Genomic DNA, 12,287 nt, shown 5'->3' with positions numbered 1-12,287 from the left:
AGTGTGAAAGAGAAGATGTAAATTATTCACTCACTAAATAAACATATGTTGTGTAAGGCACTAAATTAGTGCTAGAAAGATGAAGATAAATAAGACGTGGTTTCTTCCCTCTCATGGCTCACAAGTCCTATCAAGAAAAATAACACATGGGCAGGTGTCAAGTACTAGTGTCAAGAGTAAGTAAAGGATGTTATAAGTGAATGAGTGAATGAACACATAAATAGGTGCACAGAGGAGAAGCATATAATCCACACTCAAAGTTTCAAAAAAGTCTTCTGGGAAGAAACTGTCTTAAAGCATGATAAATTGTTCTTCAGATAAAGAAGGGATAATGGAAAGTAAAAAATCCTAAGCCCAGGCAATGTCAGGAGAAATTGTTGAACATAAAATGCTTGAGGGCAGTTGGGAAGAAATGAGGTTAGATGTGGAGAGGAGGTAGAGGTGGTGGTCAGATAACCTATGTCATACTAAGTTACTTGAATTATTATGATGAAATAATAGTTTTAAGAGGAGGAATAGGGTAATCAGATCTGTCTCCTTCCCTTTTCTTTAAGATTAAAAAAAGTTTTTTTGGCCACACTGAGTGGCATGCGGGATCTTAGTTCCCTGACCAGAGATGGAACCCATGCCCCCTGCTGTGGAAGAACCGAGTCTTAACCACTGGACTGCCAGGGCCTTTTAGATGGAGCCCTCTGTCAGTGATGGAGAAGTCTGATTTAAAGGAAAGGAAATTGGAATCAGGAAAACAAGATTGGAAATTATAGCAATAGAACAGCAATAGATGATGGAGGCTTGGATTAACTTCAAAATTAATTTTGATTGAAAATATTGGTGGCCAATCGAAGGGTGAAAAGTGAAAGAGAAGGAGGAAAGAAAAATTTCTCCCTGGGGTCTGAATGGATGGCTGTACCAACTGCTGAGATGGAAAATGGGGAAGAACAAGTTTAAGGAAAAAGAGGATTTTTGTTTGGGTATCTTGAGTTAAGCAGTGTCTGTGTGATGTTTAGGCAAACATAGCAAGAAGCTGGATATATAAGTCTGAAGCCCAGTAGACAGAACCTCTTATGAGAGAGTTGTGGGCTAGAGATCTAGATTTGAGAGACATCAGTAGATGAAAAGATTAGGTAGATAGGTAGATAGATGGTAGATAGGTAGATGAATAGATAGATTTAAATGGATGTTTAGTTAATTGTGTCCATAGTGCCTAGAATAGTTCCTGGTACTTGACAGTATTTCACCGAGTAAATATGAGATTTAAAGTTGTGAAAATAGATGTGCATACTCAGAGAAAAACACTGAAAATAAGCATGGAAAAAGTGGGTTGAGGTGGAAAAGCATCAATATTTAAGGTGTCAGCGTAAGGTATTCAGAGTATAAAGAATAGAGATATATAGAAGAATGACGATAATTGAGTGAACAGTGATATTATGAAAAACAAGAAAGAATAAAATTAAGGGAAACAAATCAAGAGTTCTTATCCACTGTTGCCCCAATTACATGACATTGATGGAGGTGTCAATTGGGTGTTAGAGCAGAGGTGGAACTAGAAGGGGTTAATTGGCTCTTCTGTGACATTTGATTTATGGATGCTGAATCTGAAGTATATGGGCTCATGACTGTCACTGAGAACCCTCTCCATTATATGGAGAAAGCTTTCAAGAACATGAAGTCTGTTCCATACTTGTTCCGTTCTAATACTTTCCACATAGCAGCTTGTTATCTTTTTAAAACTTAAACTAACATTGTTCCTTCCCTACTTGAGAGTCTTTAATGGCTCTCCATTGTACTTATCCTAGCTTATTATCCTCTTACAATTTGGCCTCTGCCAATTTCTCTAGCTTTATTCTGTTCCTTATTCCCCTTTGCTTTATATACTAAACATCCTTTCCTGGTTTAGGTTCTGTTTAACAGATTTTTTTCTCCTTCAATTTGGAATGTTCTTTCATTCATATAATGGTTCTTACTCATCTTTTGTCTTAGCTTAAATGTCACCTCCTAAAATAAGTCTCTTAAAAAAACACTATAATCCAAAACAGTTTCCCCTTATTTAATCTCTTAGCACCTCACTCTCCTTTCACTGGATTTATTATAGTTTGTAATTATATTGTTGATTGGTTATTATTTTTCTTGTTTTTTTCTCTTTTTATATATTCCTTTTTGATTTCCTTTTTTTGATTGATCATTTATTATATGTATTCTCTATAGAATTATAATCTCCAGAAGGAAGGGACTAAATCTCTGTGCTTACTTTTTCATACCCAATGCCTAGCTTAATATGTGTAGAAGGAATAAATAATAATGCCTGTTCACTTAACTAGAGTTGTAAATAATTCATTTACCTCTATAGACATATCTTGAGGATATACAGAAAAGATTTTTAAATTGCGATTTTAAAATATACTATTTAACCAAATAGTAAAACTGCTTGATACACTGTTTTAGACATATAAAGAATTAGGTTGTGAGCATTTTAAAAATAACTGATTTGAAAGGAGCATTAACTATAGTAGAATCTGAGATGCAAAACAAAACAAAAACAAAAACAGGGCTATTTTTTGTAAGACATAGAATTGTGTGATTGAAATACAATATATTTTACTAACTCATCTGATCCTCCTATTAGAAACTTTTTAGGCTCCTAATAGAATGTACAACCAGAAACTTTCACATTCTTTGAAGTCATACATTTATGAGATAATGTAACTTCATGAATTTAACAGGTCTTCATTATTTTATTTTGGGTCCTCCCTCTCACTAAGGTAACCCTCCTCCCACTGTAATTTATCTCTCTTAATAACCTCAATAATTCCAATTCAGCAAATCTTTAGTGGTTATCTATTATGGGCTGAGAATACTGTAGTGTTGAGAACAGAATACATGTTAGAAGTAGTATCTGTGCTCATGGTATTTATCATTTGTTTCAGGAAAACTATAAGACAAAGGTAAATTTTTAAGTGACAGCTGGTCTGATATAGATTAACAGAATAAAGATGTGTTGCAGCAACCAAGGAAGCTGCACCTTCAAAAAGATGGCTAAGATTGGGTAAATCAGAGAACATGGAAGATGAGTGGCATTCTGTGACAAAAGAATATTTAGAAGTCTCTCAAGTAAGATTGCCCCTGGAACATAACATGAAAAGTGGGGCTGCTGACCATGATACAGCAGAGATGTGCCCACTAGCTCTAAAGCAAAATTAAAATAGTGTCCTTGCCTCAGGTGGGAAATCACCCTTGGGAATGAATAAATGATGGTAGTTATAGATTTTCTGTTTGAGTAGATGATGGATAAGCAGCCTGTCTATAGAAAAAGTCTGGTTTCTTATCACATATCCTCCATACAGAGATGCAAGCATTTGCACAGAAATGAATTGATTTGAGAAAGGGCAGAAAAGGAGAAGCAATAGAGAGAGACATTGGAGCTGGCAAGAGACTGCAGAAGGAAATATCCTTTGGGGTTTGTTAAATAACACTGTAGTCCACTTATGGTATATAGTGCCTTTGGTAATTTAACTCATGTGGTCACCTCACATCCATGTTATTTTAGATAAGGAGGAGAAAATATGATTCTAAAAGAGGATTAATGACTATTTTATATCCATACATCATTCATCACATGAAGCCTTAATAGAAAAGTTACATATATTGCCACTTGAAAATAAATAGCTGTACTTATTTTTAAAAACTTAAAGCAGGGCTTCCCTGGTGGCGCAGTGGTTGAGAGTCCACCTGCCAATGCAGGGAACACGGGTTCGTGCCCCGGTCCGGGAAGATCCCACATGCCGCAGAGCGTCTGGGCCCGTGAGCCATGGCCGCTGAGCCTGGGTGTCCAGAGCCTGTGCTCCACAACAGGAGAGGCCACAACAGTTAGAGGCCCGCGTACGGCAAAACAAAACAAAACACAACAAAACAAAACTTAAAGCAGATCTTACAAATGAAAATTTTTCTTATGTAGAATATGAATGTTTTTTTTTTCTGTTATCACTATTTTTAATTTTTTGAAGTTTTCAATGGAGAGATTTTAAAGCATATCTATCTATCTATCAATCTATCAATCTATTGTTTTAATACAGTGTATCCATTTGGAAATAAAGCTGTGTATTTTTAAAGAATTACATTTTACATGGGAAACTACCCCAGGGCTTTCTTCTCCTTCCTTTTTAACCTTAAATAAACAAATATAACATATATTTATCATTGTATCTCTAAGAAAATATTACCTAAGAGTTTCAATAAATTAAATAAAAACAGATTAAATTAGAAGTGCTGAGATAAACAAAATTAAATGTTTTCTTACTATAGGATCCCTTGATTTTTAAAAACATGTGCATGGTGAATATTTAAGAAGTGGTATATTATCAAAATATTTTTCAAACTTCTAGATTTCAGGACTTTGTTGAGAAAATTCTTCAGAGCTAGTGCTCTGAAGAATATAAAACTGAATCTACTACAATAGGGAAAAGTTAGCTAGAAGCTAACAACATCTAAATAGTTTCAATCATGCAGGTAATCACTGCTTGAAGAATCCTCAAGAAAAAATAATCCCAAGTGTAAATAGTTTTTAAAAGGGATTTAATGAAGAGCTCTTCTTTTAATAAACCCCAAAATATTTTAAAAAGCTTTAAGGTAGGTAGCATACAAAAATGATTAAGAGCAATCCTTTAGACTCACATGCATTTGAATTCCAAGTTTATCACTAACTAAAGGTATGACTTTTTTCTCGAAGTATTTATTAAAATGACTCTAAAATGGAGTCTATAACAACTTGTTCTAGGACATGTGAAGATTAAATGAGATGGGCATATATTAGTACTATATATAGTAACCAGTAAAGACTATATGCTGTTATCCTTATATTGAAATCTATTATTATATTTAAGGATCTATGGTTTGATATCTATAAATTTAATCAATAAATGTTAGCCACTGCCAATTAAAAGTCAGTCTGAAAGAATAACATAGTCAGAAATTACTCAAGACCTTCTCTGTTACATTGTTTATTATATTGTGAAATTTAGGAAGCATCTGCTCCAAGGAGTGGGTGATGGGTAAATTACCAGAGTACCAAAAATATTTTGTAATAATATAGCTCATCCATTGGGCAATCCCAAAGCATAAATCTTATGCTTAATGGCATTTTAATAAATTTCAATATCTAAAGTCTACCGATAGAAACCTATCATGTTATTTATATAAAAGCATTTCTCATACCTTACCATATCCTATCAGGAGCACCGTTCTATAATTAGTTACAAGGGTTTCAAACACTTAGCTTGCCAGTAAGAGTACAAGAACTATTTTATTACAGTGCAAAGAAATCTCAAGGTGAATACTATATTTATATGACAATAAGTACGTAAGTCTTGAGCAGACACACACAGGTTAAAACGGCATCAAATAAAGTAGGTAACGATAAAATAAACTAAATAAAACATTTGATGCATATTTGTTAAACTTAATTGCTAGTTAGGGTCTTACAAGTTATAGAGACCCAAGGCATATTCATATAATCTCAGTAAATGGTGAATTATTTAAAGATACAAAGGAAAGTAAAACAGACTTTCACCTTAGCAGATGCACAGCAAGAAGAGCAGAACACTACTCATGATTGCAATGGTAGTCCTGAAAGCAACTCTGGTTTTTGTCCATCTGTAGAGATGATAGAATCTATGTTTCATATTCTAATATTCTGACATTTTCTTTTGATGCTTTCAACCACACAATTGATTGTGACTCACAGATACCGCAAGAAAAGGTATGATTGGTTTGACCATTCACAATCTAACTACAGCATACCCATTAAACAGAACTCTCAAAACGGTCAGTCAATTCCTTTATCACATAGTTATTAAGCATATAATTTGTGACAATCACTTTTCCATGAGCAAGTTCTGCAGTGGGGACAAAATAGACACAACTACTGCATCATGGCATTGTCTAGTAGTTCAGACAGGCAGCTGAGCAGGGTGACAGCATTATGGGACATAGTGCATGGTGCATGATAAACCATGGAGAAAACATGTTTGCTAGACACTTGGTGAGTCTGCAATTTATCTTTGGTGTGGCATACTTTGATTGTTAATAGTAATTATAATATCAACATAAGATAAATATGTCTATTGCCTTAGGTAATAAAATAAAGAGCAGCATGTATCTGTAACATTAAATTAGAAATTATTAATGAAATAAATGAATGGATGAGTGAATGCCAGTTTGCATTGATTGGGTTCTTTAGTTAAATCCTATAAAAGAAATGTGGCTTTCCCCTCACTTCTTCAACGACACTTCTCACTACTTTCCTTCTAGATATTAAGCTCCAGGAAAATGGCTGTATGTAAATCATTTCATTTTTCTATTTGTTTTAAAGCAGAGAAAAATCTTAAAAATTTTCCGAGGTGGAAACTAAAACAAGTCACAAGACATCAGGTTGCTTTCCTAACACCTCTACCTTACCTCACACAGCATATTACTTTTTACATGGAAGTCTCCATTGTGTTATTTGATGCTACCAATTTTTCCTATTTTTTTCTCAATTTTATCATTTGTCTTTTCCTTCTCTCCTGACATTTCGTTTTCTTTCATTGACACATGCCAAGTCACTGTTAGATCACTGTTAGATGTTCTACTAATTTCCTTTGGGATGATGTTTACAACATAATTAAATCTTATTACTGATAGTACTCATGCATAAATTAAATAAATATTCCACTCAACAAATATTCACTAAGCACCTTTAATGTGTCAGAGGCTGATTTAGGTGCTATGGATACAGCAATAACAAATAAAATTAAAACAGACAAATATTCTTGTTCTGTTGGCTTTTACATTCTAGTGGGCAAAATTCAGTCTACAGATATCAGTATGCAATTTACGTAATCAATATTATCTTGAATAATAATATTATATGAATCTGTTGATTAACACAAATCGACATACTTTAGTTCCAAATTAGTAGAAAGTGATATGTAAAAATTTTTCAGTGCAACTACTCACAGGATTATGGCTTATCATTTTTGTAGAATGGGAGCACAATTATTTATGATTCTCCATAAGGCTTTTTTGATTGTCACCCACTATAACATATGTATAAATCAGAATCTATCATAATTTCTCAATTGGTATTAAAAAAGACAGCAAAGTTGTCCTTGCCTGTTCATCAGAAAAAGGTATTAAACTTGCCTTTTCCTAAACTTCAAAATCTTTCCTTTCCTTTCAGGCATTTTCATACATAATGGTACTAGCTTCTGCTTCACATTTGGTACTTCATATCACCTGCACTTTCATGTGAAACAATTCAGTTTTTGAAAATCCTCTTCATAAATTTAATTTTCTAATTTTGTTTCCAAGCTTTAACCAAATGTGGCTAACACATTGCTTTACTCATAACAGCTCAGAATTAGTGAACAAGAAAATATTTGGCATTTAAAGACATCTGTTAAATGTCAATCTAAAGCTGACATTTATGGGAGTTTTTTTAGCTTCATAATTAAAGGTGGTTTTTAGGCTTTCAACTTATGTTTTAATTGAAGCTTGCTATGGAGTAAATTTTTCTTCCTCAAATTCATATGTTGAGGCCCTAATCCCCAATATGAGTATATTTTGAAATAAGGCCTTTAAAGTTGCAATCAGAATTAAATCAGGTGATAAGGATGGGGCTCTAATTCAATAGGACTGATGTCCTTGTAAGAAGAGTAAAAAACACTAGGAGTACGGGCACACAGAAGAGAGGCCATGTAAAGAGTACGGGCACACAGAAGAGAGGCCATGTAAAGACACAGAGAGAAGGAAGCTTGCAACAAGCTAAGGAAGTAAGATCTTACCAAAAATCAACACTGCTATCACCTTGATATTTCACTTCCAGCCTCCAGAACTGTGAGAATAAATTTTTGTTGTTTAAACCACCCAGTCTGTGATATTTTGTTATGGCAGCCATGCAGACTAATTCAAAGCTTTTATTTTAAATTTACTTAAAAGCAGTATTACATAAGTACAGCCTTTTTTTTTTCTTTTTTTTCTCCAGGAGCCTATAGTCTTTAGGGTAGCCAAACATGTAAACCAATGTCTCTGGGTGTTAGTGACTTTTCCTTTTCTTAGCTTAGAATTTATCTATAAATATTTTTTGTGGATAGAATGGAGACAATTGTAAAACCCATTGAAATGAGGGTCTCTCCAGCTGTTCCTTGATGAGTAGGTTAGGTACACGTCATCCCTTATGGTCTAGTCAGCTATGTCAGGAAACTCCCTGAAGCCCTCCACTCTACAGTGATAGTGGTGCTACTGATACTTACTTTGCAAGGAGTAGAGGGCTTCTCCTTCTAACATTACTGGATTTTTAGAATACTGTATTGTATTTATTTATTTATTAAATAACAGACATGTATTTCTCATGATTCTTGAGGCTAAAAGTCCGAGATTAATGTGCCAGTTGATTCAGCTCCCTGGTGAAGTCTGTCTTTTTGGCTTGCCCATGGATGCATCCTCACATGACAGAGAGGAGAGCCCTGGTCCCTCTTCCACTTCTTTCTCATTTTTTGTTTCAGTTTTATTGAGGCATAATCAACAATCAAAACCAAAATTGCATGTATGTAAAGTGTACAACTTGACGATTTGATATATGTGTTCATTGTGAAATAATCATCACAAGCAAGTAATTAACAGATCCATTACCTCAGGTAATTACCTATTTCCTTCTTTATGTGTATGTGGTGGGAAGACTTAAGATTTACCCTCTTAGCAAATTTCAATTATACAGTACAGTATCATTAATGATAGGCATACTTTTGCACATTCGATTTCCAGAACTTATTCAATTTGTGTAACTGAAACTGTACCTCCTGACCAGCATTGTTTGCAATCCCCACCCCTGCTGCAGCCGTGGGCAACTACCATTCTACTCTCTGCTTCTATAAGTTGGACTAGTTTAGAGTCCACGTGTAAGTGAGATCATGTATTTTTTACTTTTAAGTATGATATATCTAAAGTAGTCAAGCTTATTGAAACATAAAATAGAATGCTGTTTGCCAGGGGCTTGGGGAGGGGGAAATGGGAGTTGTTCAGTGGGTATAATGTTTCAGTTTTGAAAAATGAAAAGTTCTGGAGATTTGTTGCATAATCATGTGAATATACTTAACAATATTGATTTACCATTTTTTGAAATTAATATGCTCCTGATAGTTTTGAAGATTTGTTATTTATTTTAAAAATTTGGGATTTGGAGGATTGTTTAAAAACTACACAGTGTGGATATGAGAGGTGGTAGGAAACTAGGTGTCATATCCCTGATAGCTTCCTATTTTATCAAAATGCAAAAGGTATAAATGTGTACCTCATGTAGACCTCATGACAATGGAGGGTCTGTTGTGAAGACCACCCAGGAAACTGAACCTTCCCTATTCTATCACTATCCCCCTAGCACTATTTCTTTTTAACACTTTCCCCTCTCTCATATACTGAAAATTCTTAGGTAAAAACATACCTCAATGTCTTTTCATATTTTCCCAGAAAGGAGAGGAGGATTATTTCAGTCCATTGGCTTATCCAGGAAGATGTGTATGTGTGTGTGTGTGTGTGTGTGTGTGTGTGTGTGTGCGTGCACGCACGTGTGCGCATGCGTGTGCACCCATGAATGCACAGGTTCTAAGCTATGGTGTCATTGATGAAGAGATTTGTGGAGAGACAAGGAAGACAAGTTATTTGATTTGCTATCAAAGCTACTTTTACTCTGGTCCATCAAAAATCAAAAATATCTAATCAAGCATGGATGGAATTCCTTCCCAAATATCTCATTGTGTTTCCCTGAAAAATTCATATTCCTCTGATTAAAGTGACATTGGCTTTATTTCTTATGAACTAGTATTCTGGCCTTAAATCATTAAAGCAGCACTTATCTCTCTTTTATCTGAGTTACATTAGAAAAGATTCTTGTGATTAAGAATCATTTTCAAGTAAGGGTGAGGACATGGAAAGCATAAGGAAAATCTTAATTTACCTTGTCACTCAAATGATTTCATGATGTACTAACTTTAACAATGTAGCTTTATAGTAGGCACAGAGTGGCAAAAATTCTACTTGTGAGAGTCAGAGAACACTTAATAAGGGAGGGGAGTAGAGCTAAATCTTTAAGTATGTATAGACATTTTTCAGGAGGTAAAGTCATAGTCAAAGAGCTGTAGATGGTGTTTTGTAAAGGGTTCTTTCTGCTAAAGGTGACAAAAATTTAACTAAAACAAGTTTAAGATAAAATAGAATATACTGATTCACATAAATGCAAAGTCCAGGATACAAATTATGTCATTAGAGTTTGCTGTCTTAGATGTGCCACCTTGTTTGGATTGGATTCTTAGAATTTTCAATTACTTCTGCTACCTTAATTCTCTTCATGTGGTGGAAAGAAGGCTCCTGGTGTCTCCAGGCTTACAAGTTTCTTGAATCTTAGGATCTTTGTGAAGAGAGTTTTTTCTCTCTCCCAATATCAATATAACAAGTATTTTAAAGAAACTCTGGTGAATATTTCCTATGCCTGCTTTAATAAATTATCATAAACATAGTGAATTAAAACAAAACAAATGTATTACTTACAATTTGGGGGGCCAGAAGTTTGAACTGTGTCTCCTTGGCCTAGAATTAAGATGTCAGTGGGACTGCATTCATTTATGGAGGCTGTAAGGGAAAATATATTTCTTGACTTTTTCAGTTTCCCCAGAGACTGCCTGCATCCCTTGGCTCCTGATTCCTTAATTCGTCTTCAAAGCCAGCAATGACCAGTGGAGTTTTTCTCATATTGTATCACTCTGACTCTTCTGTTTCCTCCTTCCCTCTTTAAGGACCCTTGCGATTACACTGGACCCACCTGGATGTTCCAGGATAATCTCCTGATCTTTGGGTCAGTGTATTAGCAAATTTAATTCCATCTGCTACCTTAATTCCCCTCTGCCACATAACATAACCTAGTCACAGTTTCCAGAAATTAGGAAATGGGCATATTTGGAAGGCCATTGTACTGGATACCATGCATGGCCATCTCTTACGGAAAGGAGAATGAGGTACCATGATTAGCCAAGCTTCAGACTGGTGCCTATATCTGTTATAGAAGGGTAGTGGCAGGATTACAGAAATTGAGAAGAGATCAAAGGGAACTTTATATTTGTCGTCATAAAAGGGAAAGAGAATGCATAATACACACAGATGTTAAGCAGAAAAATAAAGCAGGAAATTGATTTAAAGAATATTGGGGGTGGAGATGAGATGAGAGACTTGTCCCTCTGCCCATATATAGACATTATGTTGTTTAGAATCCAGAGAATAAAGGCTGAATTAAGAGTTCTGGATGTCTTGTGATGCCTATCTTGAAACAGGTAAATTACAAAATGAAATGGTGGTCTCAAACAAGGTGAAGGTGAGTCTGTGAGAATTGGATGAAAAGGGGTGAGTCTTGCAAGGATCATAAGTTCCATAGTCTCTTGTTCACTCTTGCCAATGGGCATGTGGAATTTGTAGGAGGGAAGGTTTTATTTAGAGTATATGGAGCGTTTGTATACCTTTTAATTCCTTCCTATGGATCTGTGGAAGCTAGGGGAGAGGTGGTCTTGTCTAAAGCACCTCAACACTGGAGGATCTCTTCTGATACTCAGAATATGCACTTAACATAATCATTTTCTCCTAAAGATCACTTTGGTGACAGTGTGAAAACTGAAACAAAGGATTAGACTAAGGAGCAAGAAATCCTGTTAGTAGTCTATTTTGAAAACCCATTTGAGTGCCTAAAATAAGACAGATGCCATGATAATGTGAAGAAAATAGAAGTTAAGAAAATAGAATCATTAATATCTAGATTTTTATGTTATTTTCATAATCTGGAAAGATAAAGTATGCATTAGTCAGGTTCTTTCAGTTTCTAGTAACAGAAACTCAAACTAGCTTCATTCATTCATTAATTCATTTATTCATCTATTCAACAAACATTTATTGAAAAACAAGCATGGTGCTAGGCTCTAGAGCTATTGTAGTGAACAAGCCAAAGATTTTGCCGTAGTGGAGCTTACATTCTTATGAGAGAAAGACACTATAAACAATGAAATAAATAAACAAGATAATTCAGATTGTTATGCTTATTATGAAAGTGTGCAGTGAAGGAGTAACTGATGGGTTCTTAAAGAAGATATTACTTTGTTACTGTGGGCAGGTAAGGCCTCTGCAGAACTGATGTTTGAGCCAAACTTAAAAAAATGGCTTATAATAGGACATATAAATGAAATATGTATGAAGCTCATTTCAGGTATGCATGAAGCTGT

The sequence above is a fragment of the Leucopleurus acutus genome (genome assembly GCF_964270905.1).
Source record: "Leucopleurus acutus genome assembly, chromosome: 2".
NCBI lineage: Eukaryota > Metazoa > Chordata > Mammalia > Artiodactyla > Delphinidae > Leucopleurus > Leucopleurus acutus.
Note: the sequence above shows the minus strand (reverse complement) of the source record.